The 17,614-nt window shown below is 41.1% G+C and overlaps 1 protein-coding gene across 2 annotated transcripts in view; it reads left to right on the top strand.

Annotated features, from left to right (window-relative positions):
• The first annotated feature begins 3,264 nt into the window (after positions 1-3,264).
• Positions 3,265-17,614, top strand: part of DYRK1A (dual specificity tyrosine phosphorylation regulated kinase 1A) — a 90,233-nt gene continuing 75,883 nt past the window's right edge. For both annotated transcript variants that reach the window (XM_067298647.1, XM_067298655.1), the window contains exon 1: positions 3,265-3,666. The gene's annotated coding sequence lies outside the window, so the exon portion shown is untranslated. The remainder of the gene's footprint in view (positions 3,667-17,614) is intronic.

The following is a 17,614-nucleotide window of genomic DNA, read 5'->3' as shown; positions in this document are numbered from 1 at the left end:
TATCTGCTTGGGAGCTGAGAGTCCCTGCTTGAAAGACCCTCACTTCCCAAATCCTAGACCCAACCCTTTCCCTACCTGCAGCACAAAAGAGGACTTCTGGCTACTAGTGATGAGATAAAGCTCTGTCCTACTACCAGCCTAGGTGCTAGCTTTCCAGGTGGGCACTATTTTGGCAGAGTCCCAGCCTGGAAGGCCCTCAGATCCCTAACCCTAGCTCTAAACCTACCTGCAGTAGAAGACACAAGACCTACTCCCAATGCATATAGACGGACAACTTCATCCTGATACCAGCTCTCATCCTAGATATGTGGCCAGCGCATGATTCTGGTAGAATTCTAGTTCACAAGGACCTTGTTCCTTAATTTTAACCATTAGCAGCTTCAACGCTTTTTATCTGTTGAGTTACTGCACAAAAAATTTTGTAGACGGTGTGTGTGTGTGTGTGTGCATATATGTGCTTTTAATGTAATGGACATTTAAGAGACTATTGTACAAGAGAAGAACAGTACAGGTTATTCATTATCAAGATTATATGAACAAGACAAGACTATGTAGTTGTTATATGCTGGGGGGGGGGGGGAAGGCTACCACCTTATGTCCAATAGGACATTTTAACTTTCTCCTACACGATCTATGTGTTCTCAGTCCAAGTTGCCACATACCCATCTCTGTAAGCCTGGGTACAGCCAGCAAAATAAAAGCAGAGGATTACTGAGCAAGTGCACAAATGCGTGAGAATTCTGTAATCTGTTTAAGTGCTAGCCAAAAAAAAATTGCAACTTGCTACATGCTATATAGCATACTATAATATAGTAAATGCCACAATACATTTGTATGAGCTTTGTAGTTACATTGAACAGCAGAGCTAATCTTCCATTACTCTGCTGCTGCATGTCACCATCCAGAGCAGCAAGGAGATTTTAGCAAGGTTTACAAAATCCTGATGGGGCAGATCCCACTGTCACCAAGGTATGAGCTGCACTTCCTTACAGGTCAATTGGACTGAGCATATGCAAGATAGCTAATGCTTTCTAGATGTTTTTGATTTCTTGTGCAACATACCATGTATGCAGATATCTTAGGGCAAAATACAACAATATTAACTTGGGAGTCTTTTGAGTAGTAGCAGGTGATTCTGTATGCCTTTGTTACACTGCAGAATATGCATGTTGGCTTTCCTCATCTTGGGGGAAGAATTGCATTCTGATCATATTCTAAGGCAAAGAGAGGTGTCAAAAGCAGCTTAAAGTGGCCTCTCAATCTTTCCAGGGGTGAGGGGAACGAGAAATGACTGCTTAAACCCACTTAAACCATGCTGCTCCTGAACACCTACCACAACTTTAAGGTGCAATTTCATGGATGACTTAACCTAACCCCATGTTACTCAATGGGGCAGTCCCACGCTTCCTTCTGCCTTATGTTCCTGCCATCCCCTTTGCATCAGCACTTATCCTCGCCATACAAAAGATTTTTTTTTTCTGTCCGGGTCAGCGTGTCAATTACTCTATGCTCGCACTCCTATTGCTGTAGAAAACAGACAGAGCCTAAATGGCTGAAGGTGGAGAGGGTGTGGACTGCTATTTTCAACAGCAACAAAATCATAGCTCAGTTGAACTGCTTGTAAAACTGCATTTGTATGGCCATGGTTGGATAATTGGGGGACATACTACTTTGGCTGTTACTGCACCTACCTTTAGTTGTTTATTTCCAGCTCTGAAATTCAGAGAGAAATAACGGAATAGAGGAAGAAAAAGTAACAGCACAAGTGTTAGTAATATGTCCTAATTTCTTCAAGGAGCAAGGCTGACTGTGAACTAAAACAACTAGGTTAAAAAAAAATCAGGTATCAGAATTAAAATATTAGATGAAGGCCACATTCTACTTTTTGGATCTTTGTGGATATTCCTGGAAAAAAAAAATCCCTAGCATAGATTTACATTAGTAGGATGGAATCCTAAACTCTGGGCCATAATAAAAAGTGGAATTAAGTCTTCCCTCAAGAACCCAAGGCCTCCTTCCCCACCACATACCTACAGTGCGAGTGCCCCATGAGGCAACACCTTAGCGTTTTTATTTATTTTTAAAAATAAAAAAGAATACATATTTTTAAATACATCTTTTAGTGCGGGATGGGAAGAAACCCTGCACCCACCAAGCCCCCAGGACACCGCACCCCTCTCCCAGCTCCGGGCAAGGACACCCGCGGCAACAAAGGCGCGGCCCCCCGAGGCCTGCACACGCCGCGGGCGGCCCCCGCCTTACCTTGGGCCCGTGGGCTGCCGGAGTGGCACCCGTCCCTAGGGGACCCTGCTCCCCCCGGAGCCGCCCGGCCCCGCACTGCCGCCGCCGCCGCCGCCGCCTGCAGGCCGGGGAAGGCCCCGCCGCACCCCCGCGCGGAGCCGCTCAGCGTAAGGAGGAGGCGGAGGCGGAGGCGGCGCGCCCCCCCCCCCCCGGACCGTTACCGGCCTCGCGCCGCGGCGCGAAGGGAGCCACCCCTCCCCCACACCCCGGGACCCAGAGCGCCGGGGCCATCCCGGCCCGCAGCGGCGCGGATATCGTCACATGCCGGAGGGGCGAGGGAGCCGCAGTTGCCCCGACGACCAAGCCCCGCCCTTCACCCGTCGCTCTCTGCCCCACCCTCCCCACGTCAGCGGCCGTCTCCCGCCCGGCCGGGGTGGGGCGCTTGGGTAGCGTGATTGACAGTTGCCATAGTAACAGGCTCGCCCCGTCGCCATTTTGTCAGTTAGCTTTTTTAAAAAAAAAAAAAAAACAACAAACCTTCCCGCCCGAATTGTAGAAGTTTTTTTTTTTCCTTCCCACCTCCACTCCGAAAAAAAAATTATCAGGCAAGAAAACGGAAAAAACCACCACCCTCAAAAAACTGTCTTGGAGGGTCCGGCGGCGGCACGCGAGAAGTTCGCCCCGCGCGAGCGGGCGGGTACGAGCGAGGACAGGCTCGAGGCGGCGGCGCTGGCAGCGGTGCGCTGCGGTGAGCGGGGACGGCGCAAGGCCCCGGCGAAGCCGGTTCGGGAGGGAGGGAGGAGAAGGAGGAGCGGGCGGGGAGGGAGGGGGAGGAGATAGAGGCTGGCAGGCGGGGGAGGGAGGGAGTGAGGAGTTCCCGGGGGCTCGGTACGGCGCTGCGCTTCCCCCCCACCCCCTCCTCCTCCTCCCCCCGCCCGCTCGCGCGCGCCCGCCCGCCCGCCCGCCGCTGTCCCCGCGCTGCCTGGCCGGGGCTCAGGCCGCCGCCGCCGCGCCGAGCCGAGGCCGGGCCCCGCCGTTGCCGCCGCCGGGCGCTGCGCAGGTTTGGAACGCGCGCCATTTTGTGAGCGATAGAAAATCCAGCCCGGCCAGGAAGCGCCGCGGATCCGCCCGCCGGGCCGGGCCGGGCCCCCCCTCCCCGCCGCCCGGAGAGGAAGGCGCGCTGCCGGCAGCCCCCGCGGCCGCTGGCCCCTACACTCCGAGCGGCAGCGGCACCGCCGCCGGCCGCGCGGGCCCGAGCGCGGCGGGGCAGCTGGACTGCGGAGCGCACAAGAGGGAGGTGCTGCCGCGCCGGGGCCCCTGGCCGAGGCCGGGGGAAGCGCTCGCTCCTCGCTCTGCGTGTGCCCGCCGCCCGAGAGAGGAGGCCGCAGCCGGGCCGGAGCGCGGGGCCCGCCGCCCCCCACACGGGTAAGTGAGACACCTCAGCCGGTGGCGGGGAGCTGCGCAGCGGGACGAGCTGGTGCCACCTCCCGGCCCGGCGCGGTCGAGGGGGGCGCAGCGCAGGGGGCAGCTCCGCTGCCATCTTAGAGAGAGGAGGTGGGGAAAGCGCAGGGGCCTGCCGAGCCCCCGGCCGGAGCTAGCAGGGCCCGGACCCGCACCGGGCTTTGGACCCGGCCTTTCTCGCCGCCCTCCATACCGCTGCCCCCTTCTGGGGCTGGCCGGGCATGGCCGGGGGCAGTGGCGGCGGCCGCTCCGCAGCTCGGAGGCGGCGGCCTCTGCGGCCCTTTTCCCCTTGGTGCCTAGGAGAGGCTGTCGCTGCCGGTTTGGGAAGCGGAGCGGCGAGGAGGGTTGCGGGACCGGAGATGGAGGAAGGGAGTTTGCCTGGATCCTCTCGCTCTTATGCGCAACGCCCTGTGGTGGGCGGGTGCGAGGTCTCGCCCCGGTCTGGGAGCAGGGAGAGGAGGCAAGGAGGGTGTCAGGAGTTGAACAATCAGCTGAGCAGGTACCTGTTGTGGTGGAGGCTTTAGGTGCCCCTGCCTGCACCCCGGCAAGAGACTCGTGATAGGTGGGGAACTTGGAGGCCGATGAAGAAGGAGTACCTGTGTAAGACTACTGTCATCTGTGCTGGGGGTGGGGTGGGGAAGAGGGGAGAGAAGCAGTTGGGCATATGCATGCGGACATATGGGCGCTTCTATATTTTAGTGGTTAGCTGCAATCTTTTAGGAATTTTGCTTTGTGTTGCTGAAGAAATTAGAGACCGCATCTGATACATAGGGTGCGTTTTCTATGGAGTGGCATTTCCTCCTGCCCCCACAAAATCAGAAAACACAATTAAAAGTACTGCAATTTGAAATTTTGAAATGGGTACATTTTTGAATCTCAGTCAGCTTTGAAGTTTTCGGGTTAGCCTGTCCAAAGACTATGTAGGGGTTCTTTGATCATGTGTCTAGATTGCTACTGTTACTTAGTTCTCCTATTACTCTACAGTCATTGGGAGAAATAAACATTCATTGTTCTTTAAAATTAACAAGGAGAGAATATCTGACTCCAAAATAAATCAATAAGCATGTTTTTGACAATGTACAATTTTAATCCCAATGAGAGTGTGCTGTTAACTTTTGCCAGTAGGTATATATAGTCACTTTTACATGGATATAATATCCCAGGGGTCTAGATAAGTAGAAGTTAACTTTTTGTTATTGTATTAGTATTGCAGTTTCCTTTCCTTAAGAAAAGGAGTGTAAAGCTGAAGAATACATCAATGATGTCTGATGATAATTAAATACTACTACAAACAAAATGTTTTCTTATTTATCTGTCTGTAACTGTGCATAATTTGACTTATGTTAATGGAATAGTCTGTAGCCTTAAGAAGTTTTGGAAAAACTTGTTTCTCCTTTTCTTCCTCTTCCCCCCCAACATTTGTAGGTTGGATATTTTTGGAAAATTATACTTAATAAATTTAGAGTAATAACACTGAAATTAATTTTGAGTATGAGCTGATATTTGTCTGTTAACTATTAATCAGATATATTTAGTGAAATTTGGAAGGATGTATAGATATATATATAGAGAGAGAGACGGAGAGAGAGAGACTACTTTTGTAGGATATGCTTAATGCTTTTGGTTCTCTTGAAGTATTTAGAATTAGAACTTTTTTATTTGCAGTCTGAAGTAGACTGCATTGTGTTAAATTTACATTTTCTTCTATGAATTAAATATTCTGGCAAAGTCTCTGGGACTTACCAAGTTTAATTCATGGATTTTGAATATTCTTTGATTAAAGTAAGTCTGTCTTGTTCAAAATTGAATACAGAGCATAGTCTTAAATCAAGAGGACAATTCACACTTAAATTATTGTGCACGCTTTATAATTGTTTTGAGGCTAATAAATAAGAAAGACAATTTGTTACATCAGTAACAATGTTATAGTTACTGAATCAATACTTAGGAAGATTTTGGACTTGTCATTGGGACACCCCTCCTCCCATGTTGGACAGTTACAGAGAAGCAGCAGCAAGGATAATTTTACCAAATAGCAGCCAAGATTTCTCTATTTCAATGTCAATTTATGAGTAGTATTCTATTGCTTGTGCAAAATAATGATGTAGTAATCAGGAATTTATCAATTTTTAAAGTATCTGAGTTTTGTCGAGACTTGGAATTTACACATGATGCTCATAAATGACTTTTAACACACATGCTAATAGTTTACATAGAATAACGTGACCACTGTCTAGCAAAAACTGTGTGCCTTGTCTAAGCTTTTAAAGTTAAATTTAACTTAAGCATAGTTGCTGACATGTATATCACGTTTTGGAATCTTAATTCTGATAAGGCCTTGCAAAGAAATTTGTGTCTGGGTTAACTGTATTATTATGCTTTGCCTTAATGGACTTATGGTGAGATTGTTGGCTTTTTTTCACCTTGGTTCAAATGAGTTAATTGACACCTTAACATGTAAAATGAAAACCCCCTTTTAGGTTATGCTGTCATGTTTGAAATTATACCACCTGGTCATATGGTGGTATGCAAGATAACCAATTAATAAAACTCATAAAAATCTGAACTGAAATAGATGGTAATTTAAAGACTAAAATGTACTCTGACCAGAGAAGCAATCATGTTGCTATAATTATGTACCGTCTTCAGTGTTCCTCTGAAAACCTCTCTGTCAGGTGTGTTTAACCCTGACTGCAGAATTGTAGATTGAAAGTTTTTGTTATAATTTACGTTTTTAAGTAAGAATTGAAAACTGGTATATGTTTTGTTTTTCTGTAGTCATTTTTAATACTATCTGGAAAACCATTCTCCAAAAGATACCAAAATCCTTCTGATATCTTTGTTTTATGGAAGCATGGGAGACTTGTATAACTGCTGAAATCCTTTTGTAAATGGATCGTGGTGTTGTAGAATAGGATTATTTTGAGAGAACTGTCATTTTTGTCTTTATAACTGACTACAATGGCTTATTTTTTAAGTTACTTTACAATTTCATTTCTTTTTTAGTAAGGGTTTGTTAACTTATTTTTTTATTTTTAATATGACAGAACTTTCCTGTTAATCAGACATTTAAAAGTCTAAAGGAATTGATATGTGTATGTAGCGAGACTTCTTTTTTTCTATAAGACCATTTGAAATAAGTTTCCTTGGAAAAGTTTTTGTATTATCTTTCTTGTAAACTTGTGAGTGATGGGGGAAAAGTAAACAAGACATTCTGAGAAGGGGAATACTCTCTTCCTTCACCACCCTGTATGGGTCCTTCAAAAAGAGAATTCTGGGAACTATAGTAGTCTACTGATGACTTAAAAACACTGAAAAAACTTCTGATAATTAGAAACAACTGTTCCTTCCAGAAAGACACATTTGACAGGTACAGATATCTTATACTCTCTCTTGGAGGTGACACAGTATACCCACAGAATTTCAGTGACCTAATCATCAGTTGCATGTAGCAATTAACGTGGCAGTTTGTAATTGATCTCCATAGGTTATCTCCTTCCCTTGTTGGGAGGAAGATAAAATTCTGGTTTTGGTTCTGTTTTATCCAAGCACAATTGAGGAAAAATTAACTGCTTCTGCTAGTTCAAATGTATTTCTTTTCTTTAGGATAGGTCTTTGGTGCATACTTAGCTCTGGCTTTATTTAGTTTTTAGCTCCATTTCCCCTCATACTCATACATACAAGCTTTGTCCTGTATCTGTGGGTGCTTAAACATGGCTTACTTGGCTGTGAATACAGATCAGAAAAGGAGCTCTGCTTTAACTTTGCCTGGAAAGCAGATAGTGGTGAGGCAGGCTAAGTCATTCAACAAAGTGTCCCTTTGCCTCCATAAGGTTTATCTTCCCCTCTCTCCCTTCCTTTCTTTTCCCCCTCCCCAATCCCCAAGAGAAAGGTATTTTTTCCACAGTTGGTAAGGAAAGAGATGGGATGATTCATTCCAAAAAATACTGACATTATCATATCCTCATTAATTCCATACTGGTGTGTCCATATGATTTACAGGGAGAATACCCACTGAAGAGCTAGGCAGATGAAGGAGATAGTCCCCAGTTACTCTGCTGAAGTCCATACAATGTGAATACTTTGGAACCTCTGTTTGAAGACTAGATGGTAGCTATTTCAGTTACCTTGTATGACAGACATAATTAGTTTAATTTTAGCTCTGAATATAGCATTTCTTAAAATCAAGAGCAGCAAAAGTTTTTCTGCAGTTAAAATAACATAAGCCAGCAGCTGTTTGTAAACACTTCTTTGCAAAGTTTCTAGGATCCAGATATTGTAGCATTAAATACCTGAAAGTGAAACTGACTAAATGACAGTGAAATTAACTCCATTAACTGTCACTATTTTGTTCTAGCTGTGAGAAACCAAGCTTTCAATTTATGTATTATTTAAAATTCCAAAGCTTCTTATTTTCTTTCTTTTCCCCCAAAAGCAGATTAAAAATAGGCTGAGTTTTGGGTCAGCTAAAGGAAAGGTTAATAAGGTATTAATACATTTATGTGTTGAAAAGTTTCCTCTTTCTTTTTAATAACTGCTTGGATGGTGAAATAAGAAAGGAATGGAAATGTATAAATTGATAGCTGATGGCAGAGCTACTCTTGCAAAACGTGGTTGAAAAGATTCAGGGTGAATTTTGATGGGCTGCTGAAAAAAATCAAACTAGTAGAATGCTAGTTGCCACAACTATAATTAACTAAATACGTTTTAGTGATTAAAAGCAACTTGCCAGTGAAACTTCCAAGTCCTATTGACTTAAAAACCAATTGTTCATCCTGGTTTTGACTTCTTGGCTTCAAACATAGGTAGCTCACATTTTTGTTCATTAGAAACCCTGTTTACCCATATATGCACAAATCTTCGCTTATGTTACTGTGAACTGTGTAAATCACTAATAACTTCTCATTTACTTTGCTAGTGGGTATGTTGCTGAGGAGCCAGTCAGAGTGCAGCACATTCACTTGCTTTGTAGGGGAAATAGTTTTGTGTCTCTGCTATAAGTTTACTATTTAAACAGAAGGAAGGAGTAAAAAGAAGAAAAATATTGTCAGGTAGGGAAGTGCAAGTATTAGTACTTTCCCAGTTCTTTATTTTTCTGAACACAATAAATTTCCTTACATTGACCTCTGTTTGGTCTCTCCACTAATCACTACAGCTTTTGTTGCTACAAATAAGCACATAACCATATGTATTGTTGTTTTTACATACAAGTTTTACAGAAATTAAAAATAAAATACACAGGGTACATGTTTGATTCCAACCAAAGCAGTTTTTAGTACACTTTCTTTGAAAATCCAATTGATATTGTAATCTCAGTGACTTTCCTGGATCATTTCTGATTCTAGTTTCTTTGTTGCTATTCTTTCTAATGGGTAAGCAGGCATTAATTTAAAGGTATGCAAAAAATTGCAAGTTCATGTTTGAAATACATTGATGTCTGTCTTAATGCTACAAGAAGTGACTGATGCATGTAAATCTTGGGAGTTTCCCTTTCTGTAGAAGTTACTCATTACAAATGTTGGATTATAGTTTTGGAATAACATAGGCTAATGTACATTTTTCACTACAATCTGATATTCATAAGCTTAGAATCCCGTGTTTTTGTACTTAGGGTGACTTTGCTGTCAAAGTCCTCATGTACCTTCAAAAGTTCAGATTTTTATGGTAGGCCCTATGCAATGAAATAAGTGTTGCTGCAAATGCTAGATATGTACATGATTGCACGTATCTGTGTCTTTTCACTGAAACCAGTGGGATTTTTGCTGAAGTAAAGTTTTGTATGTACAAACTGGAGTCCTTGGGCTATAAACTTATGTTACACCTTCTTTTCCCCTCAAACAGAATCACTAATAGATGCAGTTTGGGGAGGAGGTCAGTTGACTGTGCAGTTACTGTATCTTCATGTTGAACAGTCCTTATACCTCCTCAAATTTGCCCTGAAGGTTTATTATTTTTAATATACATTGTGTTTTGCAGGCTTAGATTCTAAGTGAATTAATGTCTTCTGTGAACTATGTCTGCTAGAGACAGCATCATAAATGGTTCAGCTATGTTGAGGGCTGAGTGGAAAATATATATGGTTCTGTATTTAAAACTGTAGTTGAAAGCTGTATCATAAAGGCATACTTAAAAACTGTTTGGTTTTGCATTGTTGTACTGCTTAGAGAGCTGGAATCTGATTTCCATTTTGTTTTGTGCTGAACAACATGAAGTAAATATTTTTTTTTTTTCTCCGTTTAATCAGGATTTCATGACTTTGAGATGTTTTTCCATTCTTCTGTAATGTTCTCCTGTGTAGAATTTTTGTTATGGCATTGTGTAAATGCATACGTGTTTGTGGTTTGTTTGGTTTTTGGTCAGGTAAATAGAGTTGTGAGTTATTGTAAGTTGATTGTCTCCTGTAGTACAAAAGTTTAATGATAGAAGGTCTAAAATTTAATAATCCAGAGGTATGAGTAGAAATCGTTAATGGTATTTCATGTGGTCCTTAGAAGAGGATGTCTCTCCTGTCTTTGTAGGATTTGTACAGGGTTATTCTCACCTGTGTATTTTACACAGCGTGCAGTCATGATTTGTGGTTCATGATGTCCATGAGAGTCTACTTTCAATCTTTTTACCCATCAAAACATTCGTTTATGCATCTCTATGGAGCTAAATTAGCCACAGTCATGCTCACAGCATGGACGTTTTTAAACTTTATGAGCTTAGTTTTAAAACCTTGAGAAATACAGTTACACATGTGGAAACAGACTGTTGGAGCAGGAGTACTTAGCTGCCTTAGTTTAGTGGTTAATGATAATGTTGACAACTTTTGTTTTCATTTTTAATTTGATACTGGTTTTGCTTTCTGTGATGGAGATTAGAAACTTTTCTAATGCTTTTATTAAATATAAGGAAACATTAGAATTGGAAACAATTCCTAAATGTGGATGTGAAGGTAATACCTAGTACTTCATTGCTTAATTTGCATACTGCCAGACAGTTGCAGCAAACTAAAATGTTTGTTTTTGCAAAAACATTTCTGTTAAAAAAGTTAAGAAAACAAGGAAAACACACTGCTCTCTGGATATAAACCCATGTTATGTGTGTTATCACTACTTTTCTGCTCCTGTCCACAGAAGAAGTATTATTTAAAAAACAAAACAAAACAAAACAAAAAACCCTCCCCCCCAAGTAGTTTAGATGCCTCTGGTACAATAAAAGAAATGCTAAACTGGAATATTCCCTGTCATGAAACTTTTTCCTAGCACTGAGAAGTTCATGGTAGACTTATGTTCTGCAGTACAGGAGATATTTTCTTTTTTCATTCTGTCCAATGTAATAGAAGTTAATTTGTTTGATGATGAAAAAAAATATATATATTTTTTTTCATCAGGAGCATGTTCTGATTGAGTTCAGAAAATAAATTTTGTTGTGTGAAAATGATTTCCTTGGCCTTAGTTTACATTTGTTGCCTTTTAGTATGTTTCCAAGCCCTGTCACGAAACAGGGGGACTAGATGTTTTTAATTGACCTTCCTTTTGTCATTCATCATTTTATATATCTTTATCACATCTCTCTCTTCATTCTTTTCTTCAAAAGTATCATTTTTAGGCCTGTATACCTAAATCAGTATTTTGTTGTACTATTTGTCCTCACTCTTTTTCCTTAAGATTTTGGAAGTCTTATGGTTCCTACTTGACTTTATTGAGATGTGAAAATACGCAGTTATTTCTGTACAATGTGATGAAAAGTTTAACTTTTAGATTTCCAAATTTGAAAATTTTGCCCTTAATATTTCCTGATAAAGGATTCTGTATATTCTTTGTTTCTTTTTCTCTGGACTACTTTTCTTGTTTTGTCTTTTTTTTTTTTTCTTTTTTAGTCTTTATACCTTAAAGCAAAGCTTTGTTCGCATAAAACAAAAAAACTTGAGATCTGTGAATTGAGGTGAGATGGAAGTTCAAGATATATTTTTAGCAAGCATACAGTGGGCACAGAATACAATTTCTAAGTTACGTGTTAGTCATTTTATATATAAATGTGTATGTGTGTGTGTGTATATATATATATGTGTGTGTGTGTATATATATATAATTTTAAAACCACTCAGCTCCCAGCTTGACAAAGCCAATTTATTTATGTATTTGAGGAAACAAGTATGCCTTGTACGTTGTAAGTGTGGACTTTCTTCTTATATTCTAGTCATGTGTATATCTGTGGAATTGCCTTTGACTCAGTTATTTCCATAAAAATTCCCAAATTAAGTCAAGCACTCAAAGTCTGGCAAAAATGGGGAAATTATCTCTTGCTTTTGCTGTCTGCGATTCTGTGCCCCAGTGCAGGTCTGAATTGTCTTTAATCATGCATTAAAAAGCAGTTTTATTTTCAACAGGATCTTTGCTTCACTCACTGTATGGAATGGATAGTTCAGGAAAGATGCAACTGTTTAGATATAGACAATTTATATGTGTGTGTATGTATATAAAAGGTACAAGCTGTTAGTAATTGCACACCATTCAGACCTTGCACTTTGTCCGAGGTTTGTGACTCACTGGGCTTTGCACATGGACATAATGTTTTAGTATCTGAATCTAGCAAATGCTAACAGATTCTTTTAGCATCTTGTGGAAGAGAAATATTTTTCTGTGATAAGGTTCTAACGCACAATAAAATTAAGGCCAAAAATCTGCCAATTTTGTGTATCTTGCTTATTGGCAGCATAACCTGAAGCACTGAATCCCCCCCCCCCCCCCCGAACTTAGGCATTTCATATAATGCTTAATTTCTTCATGTTGCTTTCCATACACAAGAGCTGTTTGGGGCTTGCTAAGAGGAGATAAATACATATTAATACTCTGCTTTTTAGTGGGGAAATGAAAACAAAAAAGGGTAAAGTGACTTGCCCAAAGTTACATGATGATGTGGGGGGCAGAGCTGAAGTTACAGGTTTAGATCTCTTTTGTCTTAATAGCAGGATGCTGAGCATTTACAGTTGCATTTGATTTGAGTTTATATTCCAAGTGCTTTGTAATTTAGAGTAGTAGTCTGTCTCTCTTAAGGTTGGAGAGTGACTCAGCATATCTAGATAGTGGTCTGCTCACAAAACTTAGGATTTGTTCAGAATTTTGGTGGAATTAGAGTTACAACTCACTTTTCCCAAAGGGAATTCACTTGCCTTAGAAATGTATTTGCTTGCAATCTTTTGCCCCATTTGATATGCATCCCTCAATTTCTGAAAGAATTGACGGAGTAATCTAGGAAATAGTATCATTTACTGCATAGCTCTGATTTTGTTTCTGTGTGTCATCCTGATGTACTTGATATGCACCTGTTCAATGAATAAAATAGTGTTGGACTGTGTAAGTAAAAATTGTGTTGCAAAATATGTAGAAGAGGTAGAATTGATTATCAGGCCCACCTTAATTTAAACATTTCTTAACGTCTTAGCCTTTGATTTTTATGACAGTTATAAAGCTTTTTTCCTATGGAAGGAGAAAGAGGCATATAGTCTATTCTCCCAGTTTGTATAATTGAAACATCTCCATCTTGTTAGTACAAAAGCTCACACCTCTCCTACCTGATCTAGCAGGTTAACTATGACATCTAATAGAGTACTGATTTCTCAGTTTTTTGGGTCAGCCACTTGAGAGGGAAGAATTTGGAGAATGACAGGCTCCATATACAAGAATATACCAGTTGTATAAACCGCGCTTCATACACCTTGGCTTGGTTGGCTTTTGTGAGGCAACAGTGGCAAAGTGTCTTAAATTTGACTCTTCTACAGTAGTAATCTGCGTTCTAGTTTCAGCTGATCAGGCCTGTCATTGAGTTGTGAGACATTGCTCAGTAGTATGTCCAGTGAAGGGAAGCAGATTGACAAAAGCTGATGAGTAGAGACTGAAACTATTGGTCTTTTGCTGCTTGGCCTTTGCAGTGGCCAAAATGTTTTGAATGTGGGGAGATTTGGAAAGACTTTGTTATCTCTTTTTCATCGAAGGCAATTCTATCTTGCAGCATAAGATAAGATGGTAGGATGATATATATATTCAGTGCTGAGAGAATGCTGAGGGGTTTTGGCAGTGCAGCAAAGAACAGTGATATGGAGGAAAACCAGCAACATTGATTCTCTCCTCCCTTTCCTCCTACGCCAACCCATCCTCTCCTTCCACCCACCCAAATCTGTGTAGGCTTTCCTGGGGCTAGTGAAAGTTACTGTGTTCTCCCCCAAACTACATCTATGCCAAACTTGAAATAGTAGATAACGAGGAAGCAAAACATTGAAAATCACAACTTTTTGTTTTCATGAATCATTTACAAAGGGAATGTGGGACATTAGCAGTGATTAATTTGGTGACGTTATATGTGTTTGTTTTACAGCATTAGTTATCTAATTTGAAGTTCTTGCTGCAAGATGTAGAGGCACTGAAGTACTTTGAGGGAATTTGTTGAAAAAGTAGTTATAAGACAAAGCGTTCAACAAGCAGTTCTTTGAAGGCAATTACAGCTTAAGCAGTTCCCCTTCCCTCCAGATTCTGGCTGCTTGTTCCCACCTGCTTTGTGTTGGCACAGCTGTTTGTAAGACCAACCAGTGAATCAGACTCTGAAACTGAGTTGGCTGAAATATATAATTTTATATATATAACATTTGGGTGTGTGGGGGTGGAGAATCAGGTTACTTTTCAGTCAGATCAGTTCCCAGACCTGGTACACTGTGCTGCTGCTCAGACATTTGACAAGATAATGGAATGGGTTGTGTGGGTGGACAGGAACAGGGTGCTTAGAAGAGGTAGGGGCTGGTTAACTGGCTCTGGTAGCACTGTTACTTAATGGAGAATATCATTTTGCCACCTATCCTATAGTAAGTCGCTCCCCAGAGACATACACACACTCTTTCCCTCCTCTCTTAACTCTCTAGCTGTCTTGGACTCTTGCTCGCTATCTCTAACTTCTATGCTCACTCTCTCTCTAATGCTCCCACCCTAAAGCTGTCTTGCTTGTGTGCACTCTAACATGTGCTAAGTCTCTCTTAACAGAATCTCTCACTTGATGTAACACGTTCTCTTTCTCCAGCTCCTAAATCTTGCTTGCGCTCAGTCCTCTAACTCTCCTGCTTACTCTCTTAATCTGTCTCTCTTCTTGTCTTGAGCTCTTTTGCTAGTGTTCTCCCTCTTGTCTTTCCTCACTCTCACCTGCTCTTTTTTCTCTTGTTCTAACTTGTGCTCATGCCTTTTTTTTTTCTTTTGCGTCCTTTTTAGCACTTGTTCTCTTAAGCTCCTCTTTTTTTCTCCCTTGCTAAATCCATTACTCAGGTCTCTTGCTCACTCTTTTCTTGTGTGTGCTGTCTTATGCTTGCTCCTTCTCACTTGTTCTTGCACCCTCTCCCCTCTTCTAAGAACTACACTTCTGAGAGGGAAAAATACTTCAGGTTTCAAAGAAAAAAAAACCCTCTAAGAAACTCAAAGTTTTAATTTTTTGTTTTTGTGAACGCTACCACAAAACAGTGCAATATATAGATTAATTCTAAAGTCATCTCATGCTTCTGATGTTTTCACATGATTTCTGTACTGCCACAGGAAAGATACGTGCATACAAAATATTCATTGTTCCTGTTTGGAAAAACGGAAAGATTAATTGAAGTTTCTAAAGTTGATACTCTAATAAAAGATACTTTTCAGCAGTATTTATAGGATGTGAAGATAACTGATTGATACCAGAAGCTAAATCGCAGAGTAGAAAAGTTTATTTTTCTTGTTTCTACTGTACAGAGAGAGGCATTAAAAAAAATGTTTCTCTTCATGGTATCAACCTGATGACTTAAAAAACAACCCCTCCGCCCCCCCAACCAACACCCTTTTGGAAATTCCATGTTTGCCTGTCCTCTTAAGTGACCAGAGCTACTGGGACTATGCTATTGTTTCATGTATTCAGATACAAAGTATTTTTCTTAAAGTTACTTTGATTTTATTGATAACTGTTTACCTGTTTGAGAAAGTAGCTCTCTTTAATTGAGAAGACAGGAATGCTGATTCCCAGGGATGCTGATTCCCTAATATCTCAGCTGTGACTTCATCCACATTTTAATTATCTAAAGCTACCTCAAATAAAAACATGGAAGATAGGACAATATACTTGCTCTTTGTAACAGGAAAAAGCCACAGAATTTTTCCTCCCGTCTCCTTTGCTTCTCTAAGTCTTTGGAGTGGAGCGGAGGGAAGAGTACCTAAAGTCTGCTATATGGAAGGCATGCTTTACACACACAAAATCTGACAAACAACACCTTAACTTTTGTATTCTTGTGTGAGAAAGCCCGTAAACATAGCACTCTCCAATCTTGCAGATTTTTGTTTCATTAGGCCAGCTGCATTAGGTCAGGGTATGAAGAAGTGTATTATCAGAATGTACATGCTGACTGGCAGACACTATTCTGAATTACAATAATTGTTTTTGGAAATGTTCAGTTGGTCCCTTTTTGGTTAGTAAGTAAAAGTGTTACTTAAAAATGCTGTATCTTTAGTGACTTGTCTACCTTTTTTTTTTTTTTTAAATCCTTTCTATCTTCTCTTCTGCTTTGGGTCTTGTTGCAGTCTGCTTTTCATTAAATTTCATTCCTCGTATTTGTTTATGCATTTTTGTTGTTGTTGTTGTTAATGACTTTTGACTTGTGGTAAACAACATGGCATTGCTCAATTACTGGGGGTAGTTGAGGTTCCTTAGTCAAATAATGTTTTACATACTTTGATGTTTAGTGCCTGTCCCCTCCCTCCCCCATTTTTCAGCAATCCATTGCACTTTTCATAAATCCTTGTTTCTCTTTTTCCCCAGCTTCCTGTGGGTTGACTATTCTGTATTTCAAAACTTCCCACTTCTTTGCCTTTCAGGATGTCATCCATTTCCTTGACTCTTTCAGGAAAGGGAGGAAAACTGTTCAGTGTTTTCAAGCAATGTCTGTGTGGCAGACATAAACTCTACAGGTTAGCATGTCTCTTGCTTCTTCCTGAACACAGAGGTGCCATGAAGAAGGTCTCCAGGCTAGTAAGTCCTGTAAATCCAGTATGAAGCTAACCTAAAATATTTTTGAATAAAAATCTCTCTGAGCAAAAAAGGGAGAGTAGGCTTTGACTGCTCTGTGGGGACTGCCATGTGGGGGTCCATCTTCCCTCAGATAAATTCAGTGTAGCATCACCAAAATCCACCAAGGTGTCTTTTTCTTAAGCTATGAAATTTTATGTTCCCTTACGCTCCTTTAAGTTCAGTTCAAGTAGTCTCAAATTAGCAGTGCTGAATTCTGGCTTATTTCCAGACATGGCACTTTCTTGTTTAAAAAACAAAAAACAAAAAACTGTTGGGAAGAGGAAGTTCCAGTTCTAAAGCCTTCACAGGTGGCCTTCTGTCTCCATACTTAGATTGGAAAGAAAGATGTTAGTGGTGTATGTAGTGTTATAAGTTGGGACAGAGCTCTGTTATGACCAGCTTGACAGCTGTATTGTCATGTTTAGTATTTCCTTTTTGCCCTGCACTGGAAACTGGTAGTACTGAAGGGCTGTAGAGATAGGCTCCTTTAGGCTGCAGTCAGTCCAGTTGATGCACCTTGTGTGAGCTCTGAATCTGCTGTTTTTCTCATCTCTTTTTCTGTGCCTCTACAATTTCATATATTGCTCTGTTTCAGATGTGACGAGGAAAATTGTATTCTTTTTAAGGACGCTTTTGATGGCATCATCCACTGAACATGCAAAGTCACATTCATGATCTTTTTGTTGAGCTCTTTCACAAAGTGGAAGAAAGAGCAGATCTGTATCGAAAGTTATTTTTTTTACAACAGTACTTCTTAATAAACACAACACATAGCTACATGAAGTACTCCAGTTCAGTAATATTAGTAGACAATTAAAGAAAAAAATCTGCTTGAAAAGTTGCTTTGTTTTGGAGTCTT

This window comes from Apteryx mantelli, chromosome 1 (assembly GCF_036417845.1).
Source record: "Apteryx mantelli isolate bAptMan1 chromosome 1, bAptMan1.hap1, whole genome shotgun sequence".
NCBI lineage: Eukaryota > Metazoa > Chordata > Aves > Apterygiformes > Apterygidae > Apteryx > Apteryx mantelli.
Note: the sequence above shows the minus strand (reverse complement) of the source record. Positions and strands in the feature narration are given on the sequence as shown.